General features: G+C 45.6%; 1 protein-coding gene across 1 annotated transcript in view; it reads right to left on the bottom strand.

Moving 5' to 3' along the window:
• The window catches only part of LOC130574202 (cell death-inducing p53-target protein 1-like), a 10920-nt gene extending 5708 nt beyond the window's left edge, over positions 1-5212 (bottom strand). The window contains exon 1 of the mRNA XM_057367267.1: positions 5050-5212. The gene's annotated coding sequence lies outside the window, so the exon portion shown is untranslated. The remainder of the gene's footprint in view (positions 1-5049) is intronic.
• Positions 5213-9292: the final 4080 nt, after the last annotated feature.

The following is a 9292-nucleotide window of genomic DNA, read 5'->3' as shown; positions in this document are numbered from 1 at the left end:
CCCCAACAGCTCTGTGTTCAAGGAGTGTYGGAGGCACCGCGTGTGGGGAGCACAAAAGAGGGGGCTCAGCAGTGCTGAGATAAAGCATCATCCCCCAGGGAGGAAAAACAGAAGGAATTTGAAAATATCGCCAGGAAGAAGTGCTGTAATTTTCGCAAATCTGGATGAATGGCAGGTGATAAAGAAAATGGTAGCGGAATGGATAATAAAGGGAATAGGTAGGGTGGTGTAGAGAAAAAAAAAAAAATAGAAATACAACACTGGCCGTGTTAAGGGCAAAGACGCCGAAGAAGATTGGAAATATATGGTTTGGAGAGGACAGATGGAGAAAGGTGCATCGCAGTGTAATTGTTATAAAGGAGCTAAACCAGGTGATCGGGAATGTCTGAGGTGTTAACGGGCCATTGGAGCTTCGTGAGGATCCCACTGAGAACAAAAAAAAAAAAAAAAAAGAAAAGCTGAGAGTCAAGAGAACTTGGGAAGAGGAAGCTGTGCTGGAGAAGGAAGAGTCACTGGCGGCTGTGGGATCGGGTATGCGGTGATGGGAAATGTCACATCAGCCTGGCTTAACCAAGAGCCGTTCCCCCGGAACTGGGATTAGCGGGCAAAATTACAGGGAGTCTCCGGGATTTTATGTTATTCCTGTCTCGGTACTGAAACACGGCGCACTAAACACTGGGCGGTGCCGGTTCGGGTGACACTTGTGCAGAGCTCATCTCGCTGTGGAACAGGAAAAGGAGGAAAAGGCTTTAGAATTCCACGCGGTGCTGTAAGCCCAGGCTCAGGGKAGGAGGGAGTAATGATGGATAAAGCAACGAGAACTCGTCAGGGTAACTGCTGAGCGCAAGCACTCCCTGACTAATCCTGGCTCCACCCCGGCAGCTCTCGGATAGCATCACCAGGTAAATGTGGAGAACACGAGGTGCAAAATGAATCAGCAGCGGAGCCGGGAATAGCGTGGGAGTCCCGCGGGGTTTGTGTTTGATCTGGGAGCTGCCGGCACAGGAGCTGGGGGCCGCAGGCTGCTCATAAAGCCCTGGCTTTGCTCCCTTTCGGGGCTGGGTGGGCAGCTGGGTTCAGCTCCTGCTGGAGCCCCTTCATCCCGTGTGCGACAAAGTGCCGGGGGCTTGGGCTCCCCTGGGCCTGAATGCTGCAGATCCAGCGGTCCGGGACATTTCCAGGGTGTTTTATGCACCTTTAATTTGGCATGGAAATGGTTACTCTCAGTTCTTGGTTCCAGCCATGGATAAGCTGCCTGGGAGCCCCTCGGGGCTGTGACTCCCAATCCTGTCGGTGCTGTTGCCAAAGATGAGAACCGGAGATTTCTCTCATTTTCAGATATTACAGAGGAAGGTGTGGGAGAGAACAGCGTTAGCAGCCCTAGAGGAAAAAGTCACAAGGAGAAATATCGGGCAGCAATTCCCGAAGAGCAGGAAAATGCCCTATAAATTCCCCTACAGTAACATCCCGGCGGATCACACTCGATAGCTCAGGAGGCGATGCGAGCTGCTTTCCCTGCAGTTATCTGAGAAAACAGAGCAGCCCCTGAGCGCTCCCGGCTGGGCCGGGCTTTGTCCGAGGCAGATTGACCCAAACTGCTCCATTTGCGGGCGGAACTGCATTGACGCCAAAACAATTCCCTGTTTYTCGCAAGTTTTAGTCTCTTCCACACGTGGATGTGCACTGGAAAATAAAGCGGACTTTAAGTCCTGTAGGAATCAATATTTTTGAATAAGAAATAATTCGGCCCCTGAGGTGTATGCACAGAGAGTCAGTCCAGTGGAAGTGAGGCACAAATGGCAAAGCCTTTGTGYTCCGGGAAGGACAGATTCCAGGGAAGAGCGGGCAGGATTCCACCATCTCCTCTGGTTTGCTCCAGGTTTGTGTCTGGCTGTGAAGAGCAGCCTCGGGCAGGCGAGCAAAGCTGAAGATCGGTGAAATTCCCGGGCAGAGCCCCGCTCTGAGCTCTCACCCTCACCTCTGCACATTCTGAGCATCCCTCTGGGCTGAACAATCCCACGGGAGGGATTGATCCAAATGTGCCTGCAGAGGCACAGGCACCGCCATCGGCGCTTGGGAAGGGGGTTCATTTGAAAAACAAAGTTCACTGCAGCACTGATTCTTCTTCCAGATTCGTAGCTGGCTCCCAAGGGCGGCATCTCAGCGAGCAGTGCCTTTGTAAGAGGTGTCTGATCTCCATTCCAGCCTCAGCCAGTGTCATTGTGGGGTTTGCCATCCAGTGAGGGTGTGTCCAGAGACAGAAAAGGGAACACGGAATTTGGGAGGAACTTTGAGTGATTCGGGTATTTGAAGAACATAAGGTAATGCATTCAGAAGTTTGGTATTTTGGAAGATTAACTTTAAAAATTAGAGAAAATTATCTCCTCATTTGATGGACATATGGAGGTGCAGCAGTTTTCTGTTGGCTTGTAGGATCCTGGCCCAAAGGCTTTCAGCGTGCTGCAATGTGCTCTGGTTCTCCTGTCATCACCAGTCCAATGTTTTCCTGGGCATTTAGCCCTTCCAGCTGTGTTTATGAGGCAATTTAAATTTTGATATTTTAAAGAGTGGCCATAAAATGCCGTTTCTGGCATGCAATTACATCTGGAGTTTGAAAAATATCAAGTGCCTGTTTCACCTGATTGAAGCAGTTAATTCCAGTTTTTGGCTGGCAATAAAACCCTCAGTGGAGAGATCTTTTCCCTTCAGTCCCGAGTTGGTCGTTCAGGGTAAYGTTCACAATGTGCTGAGGGTTTTCAGATGTTCAAGAAGGAATAGTTGCAGCTCCAATACAGACAAACATAACTGGGGAGCAGCATTCAGGTATTTGCCTATTCTCATTCTGAAATGGAAGCTAAAAGAGGACTGCTGGCAGCAAATGAGAAGCTGGACTTTTAAAATTATTCATTATATCTGAAGCAGAAAACCTTTTCATGGAGATGAAGAATGCTCTGCCAATTCCCCACTCTTTACTCATGAAATTATTATTTTTTTTAAATATCACAGTTATTCTGGCTTTTAAGGCTGGATCAGCCTCTTCAAAAGGAGAGGATGTAGCTGTGGGGGATTGACTGAATAGGCAGCAGATTTCTTGTTGTAAACTCTTCACCTCATCTGTTGTCTGCGATGACAATTCTCGAGCTCCCAAGGCTGCTGGACAGGCAGGACTGCCTGGATTTTCCAGCCCTGTCCCACAGCAGATGTTTGTTTCAGGTTAATCCTTCAAGAAGGGAGCCCCGGTCTGTAATTCAGTGCATTTACTGCTGCTCACCTTAGAGCAATTCAAAGCACTGTGAACTTTCTCAAACATTCAATTGTAGAATTATTAATGGTCATTTCTYGCTGTGTGTTACTGTGCCATCATCCTGAGTTCACAGAGAGATCTCCTCCCCTTGAGACAGCCCAGAGAACGTTCCTGTCCCTTCACAGCCTTTCCTTCTCAGGCTGGGCAAGGCTTTGAGTCCTTTCCATTTCTGCACAGGGAATTCACCCTTCTGCTCCAGGGATGGTCCCTGTGCTCAGCCTGTGGAATGGTGTAATGTCACCTGGTATTTAATGGAAATATCCTCTGCAGAATAACCCAGCAGCTCTTATTTCCTTTTCCACAGGCACCTCATGCTGCTGGTTTGTATTTAAGTTGTCATTAACCAGCAGCAGGTCTTTCTCCTCCAGTGCCATTCTGTACTAATGAACTCCCAGCTTGCAGCTGAAATTTTGGGCAGTTTTCTGAGTGTGCTGCTTTGTGGCATTAAAATGAATACAAATACTGTCACAGCAGGCCTCTGACTTTCCTTACTCTGTGTAATACATTTTCTGCTTCCATAATTTGTTTCTTAAGTCATACATTTTATTAGCCACTCCTACATTTCTGCCAAGGTTATTAATTAAAATACTGAATAAGATCCATCACTGCTTTCGGCGCTAACCTTTGATGCAAACCAGGTTTATCTCTTAAACCTTGTTCCTTAATTTACTGTTTGAAGCATAATCCCTTGTTCCCTTGAGATGACCAACTTTATTCTCATTTAAAGGGCATTTAGTCTGAAGGGTGAGCTCAGCTGAGCCCTGGGATTGCATTAGAGCTTGTCCCTCCCTAATTACCATTCCAAAAATAGAGTAATAGTCACTAAAGRCACGTATTGTCCAGTGGTTTGTGCGTTAACCTGGACTGGGGGAAAAAAAAAGCTGGGCTCAGTTCCTGTTCTGCCACAGTGACGTTTAACAATTAATTGGTCTTGGTTTTACTTGCTCCATTATGGACAGAAATGCTGTTTTGGGGAGACACTGCTCCTGTTCTGCTGTGACATAAGCACATTTGGTTATGCCTCAAATTCGAGCAAACAGAAGACAGGAAATGCCAGGTTTAGGTTCAGTTTTTGTCCTCTGTGGACACATTTTTGTCTTTCAAGTTCCCTTTTAGCTTTCAAAATTGAAGGCAGCCTTACACAGTGTTTCCAGCACTTCATCATTACTTTAAAATTTGATGTTTGCCAACTTTTAATTTAATTTCTTTATAGGTTAACATTCCCTCAGCCATAGCATTGAATCATGGGTAGCCAGCATTTCATTTATATATGAAATACATACCCTTTTAAAAATAATGCCCATAACTTGTCTTTCAATTGAAAGCCAATAGGGCAGCTCAAGTAACGTGTCCTACAGCATCTGGAGCTGGTTTAGCAGCTCTCCCGAAGTTATTATGAATAAACATTCATTTGAAGGCAGCAGGTGTGTGCCCTGCTTTTACGTGCGAGCTAAGCTCTTTCCTGTAGTGCTTTAGTTTGAATTCCCACCCTTATTACTGTTCTCATTTCCACCTTTTCAGAAAACTCCTTTTCCTCTCTTCCACCCCTCAYCTCTTCTGGGAGAAAGAGAAAACATCCTGAGAAAAATCGTTGCCTCCAGATTCTAGGCTTGACAGTGAGAAGTTAATGCTGACAGCAGAGCCAGGGCTGCCACACTCCCCGAGCTCGCTGTCCTTGTCACCTCCCTTCCCAAATCCCCGAGGAACAACCACACCTTGATCCCACACAGCTGGAAAGCTCCTACCTTGGTGTAGCTCTGTCAGATGTGGGGAGGAGGAGATCTTCAGGAGCAGCTCACTTCACCCATGTCTGTGTTCTGTGTGTGTGGAAGGAGCCCCTGCCATGGCCCTGGCGCTGCTCTCAGCTCTGCACTGTGTGTGTCAGGGCTGTCATTAGCCCAGTTTGCCACAGCCCCTGCTCACACCTGCTCTGCCACTAAAGGAATGTTGTGGGACAGCCTTGCACCACAGCTTGTTTTTGTTGGATTGTTGGTTTTGGTTTTTTTTTTCCCTAATATCCCAGAAATTTTTCCTTTGTGCCGAGCTAAACGCTGATGAAGCAGCACAAGGATAACCTGAGAGCAGTGGAGAGAAGTGTAAATCCACACCCATTGTGCTTCTCTACAGGAAAACAGTGATAAAAATCCCCAGGTACAGGTGTATCAAGCATTCTGATATTTTATAATTGAAATCAATATATATAATTTTATAATTACTCACTTTAGCTTTCTGATCAATGAAGTGTGCTTAGATTAACAAAGATCTCTGCACGGGCTGGTGACCATTGATATTTCAGCTGGGATCTTCCTGGTAACTGGGACTGTGGCTAAACTGGACTTTTTGTTGAATGGATGCTGTGCAGGGTGGCCAGATCCCCACCCAGATGCTCTTATTCTCCTCCTCAACATCAAAAATAAGATGGAAATGCCCTTCAGGGGAGGTGAAGTCGGGAAGATCACCAGTTACCATCCCAGGCAAAGCAGCCCTGGACTTGGGGAAAACTGAGTGAATTCATTGCCGATTAAAATATATTTGAAAGGTGAGAAACAGAGACAAAACRGCTCCTGGGCAGCTCAAGTCTTCCTCAAGGATGGGCTGCTGCAATGCAGGAAGCCCCTGACCTTGGAAAGTCAGCATTGCACAGTAATTAGCAAAATATTACTTTGTGTTTCCCAATACAGCAGGGAAACTGCCCATGGATAAAGGAAGAAGAGAGGGAGGAGTTGTGCATTCCAAGTTTTCACGCCCCTTGTGTCAGCACAGCTTGGAAACTCTCAAAACAGAGATTTTTTTGTTGTTGTTAATGGATGTTTTGGTGGGTTTGGGTGCTGTTGATGGTGACAGCACATCACCTGCCTCTCCTCCAGACCCGAGGGCACTTACTCAGATTTTCCTCACTGCCCAAGTGTAGCTCAGCACTTTGTGCACTGCTCTCACACATCACCACAGGAGCTGCACTCACCTCACAAGAGCCACATCTCCAGGCTAAAGGATGGCCACACTAACTGTGGCTGATCCCACTTCTGCCTTTCAAATTTCTGCTCTTCCACAGGTTTCTGTGATATTGGGCAAGTTATTCACTCCTCTGTGTTCTCTCAACGTAAAGGAAAATAATAGAATGATCATAATGGCTTCATTTTAATAGAAATGTTAAAATGCTGCTTTATTGAAACTTTATTGAAACTTTATTGAAACTTTATTCAATACTTTATTCACTATTCAATACAATCCAAACTCTTATTCTCAATAAGATAGACCTTATTTTGACAATATTTTCTTAGGAAAGACTGCATTTTCATACTGCAACACACTTCCTTGAAGAGGTGCTTTAAGGTGTAGTGGAAACACASTATTGAAGAAAGAAACGGGAGATGTGTCAGAATGGTGATATCTGTAGAAAAAAAAAATGGATTCAAGGATAGTCCTTTTATGTATTTATGTATCAGGGAGTCGTTGTGACAGAAAAGGCTCCTTGGTTTGGGGATGGGTGTCTTGCCTTTGCTATTCAAGGAAAAGAACAGAAGTGATGGAACTATGAGTGCACCCAAAAGCAGTCAAGCACAAGAAATTCTGGAAATTCTGGAGTGACTGAAGTGCTGAAATATTCCCAGAGCCTGAATTCTCAGCAGGTGCTGCCAAGCTGAGCCTCGGGAAAGCTCCCTGGCTGGAGCTTTGCAGTGTCAGGAGGCAGTGCCGGCTCTGTGCCCACGCTCCAAGTGGTCCTGGGTGCTCTGTCACCTTTGTCACCTTTGTGACAATGGGTCCAGACCCTCCTGCCCCTGCCCAAGGTATCTTTGTCCCTGTGGTGTTCCCCTGCTGACCTCACCGTGGTTCTCCAGCCCACGGGGGAAGTGAGTGGTTTCAAACCTGGCTTTGTTTCCCAATCCTAATTACAGCCTTTGCTCCAGGGGGAACAATGAGGGACTGGGGAGATGGGATCAGGCCCCTGCATATCATGGATGCTATCAGAGACAAATAGGGGTGCAGTAATCAGTGTTGATTAGTCCATCGAGTGATGATTGCTCTTCCTATCGTCATCAAGAAATAGCCCCTTGCTGCCTGTAGGAGCTGCTCACAATTATTGGTGGTTTCTCTCTCGTTTTTGCTCAAAGCCTCTCATGGGATGGGAAAATGGGATTCAGAATTTTGCTGGTTTTTTCTGTGTGGTTGGTAGCCTTGTCTCTAACTGTGGGTGTTGTACTGTGGAGTTGGGATCAGAAGGATCTTGGTGTGGGATAGAGACTGTGAATCCTCACCTGGGGATGTGCAGAGCTGTTGGTGCAGCCAGAGCCGTGGTGATACCAAGCCCTGCATCTCCCTGGGAGGGAAATCTGCCCCTGGGGTGGAATCCAGAACCCTGAGGGTGGAATGGGGCACAGGGGGAGTTTTTGTGGCTCTCCATTGATTTTAAGGGGGCCTCAGACACCTGGCTCATGCTGTGCTCCTGACTGGTAGGTAGATGAAACTGATGTAATTCTCTCTTTGCTCCCTTTTAAACATTCATAAGCCCTTTGAAGCGTGACTGGCTCTTTCTTGCTGTTTTGTGTTCAGGTCTAGCCCAGCTGACTGAAACCTCTGTCAAAGCACAACAAAAGTAAAGTTGAATTGAGATCTCATTACAGATAACTCATATTTTGATATAGCTCTCTGCTGCTGGAAAACCAACAATGAGTAAAGGCCCTTTGCTAAGAGAGCTTGGAGAAAAATCTGAACCATTTCTCCAGTTACAGAAAGCAGACACCTTGTGCACACAATTCTGCCCCTGTTGTTTGCAGCCAGAGGTACCTAAGATGGAAATGTTTCCTAATTCAGGAAATTCAGTGAATATCCCTGCTATTGTCTGCCATAAACAGACACTGCAGGTATAAAAAATTCCTTTCCCAATTCAAATGCYAGTTCACTGTAGCTGAACACAGCTCCTGTTCTGTKYTGAACTTGCCTGTCCTGTTTGGGAYCTGAGTGCAGCATTTTCTTGGATCACTGATTACACAAGGAGCATGAGAGTGACTCAAATGTGAAACACCATTCTTCCCAGATAAAATCTACAGATGAGTTCCTTTAATGTGCAAAGTAAATATTTGAGTGACACGTGGCACAGAGCTCAGAGCAGAAACCACTTCTGGGCAGTGCTTTCCACAGGAGGAATTACCTCCAATGGGACAAGTTGGGCAGTGGCTTTTTTTAAGCAATTTGCTCATTGAAGTAAGATGGAAAGAGAACCAGCAGTACATCATGCAATCTGAAAAATCACTGTACCCTCTGCAGCTCATCTGATCTGAGACCCCAGCCATTGGTTAGTTTTGTTAGTCATGGGTTTTCCATTTTTTTTTTCTTAATATATATAAATTTCTAAAATTTCTAATATAAAAAACTTTCTGAAAGCTCTGAGCTTGGTGTCATAAGATGGTTATAACAGCCATGAGGTCTTACTCAGGGATGATGTGAGGCACAAAACTCTTAACAGTTTAATTCAAAATTCATCATTGAATCAAGGGGAAATGTGTGAATGTTCCCCTTGTTTTGCAATCCTTTATTAAAAAATATTTTATTGTTTTCTATTTTAATTTTGGATGTTGGAAAAAATCCACAATCCTAACTAGGTATCCGAGTGTTTTTGAAACAATACATGGGAAAGGTCAGTGAGAAGGTTTCAACATTTATCTAATTTTTAAATTTTTGCTGGGTTGGAGTACCGTGGCTGTTAATGGTTTTCAGGAGGGGACTCTGTCCTGTTAGATGAMAACTCCTCACATTCACAACAAATTCTGCTTTCCTGCCAATCCATCCCTTTAGGGGATTAGACACACAGACTGGAGAAAAAACAGGGAATTGTGAAATTTCATACAGGGAGGACAAGGGCTGCTCTGCTGACTGAGCGTGGTGCTGGCCCAGGTGGGCTGTGCTCAGCATGTCCAAGAGCTGTAACATTTTCTCCTGGAATTAAAGGGTTTTCTGATTTTTCTAACGATGGGAATCAACAGGATTGCC

The sequence above is a fragment of the Malurus melanocephalus genome, unplaced genomic scaffold (assembly GCF_030028575.1).
Source record: "Malurus melanocephalus ecotype Western Australia unplaced genomic scaffold, MMel_1.1 scaffold_77, whole genome shotgun sequence".
NCBI lineage: Eukaryota > Metazoa > Chordata > Aves > Passeriformes > Maluridae > Malurus > Malurus melanocephalus.
The sequence above is the reverse complement of the archived record's forward strand: the minus strand, read 5'-3'. Positions and strand labels throughout refer to the sequence as shown.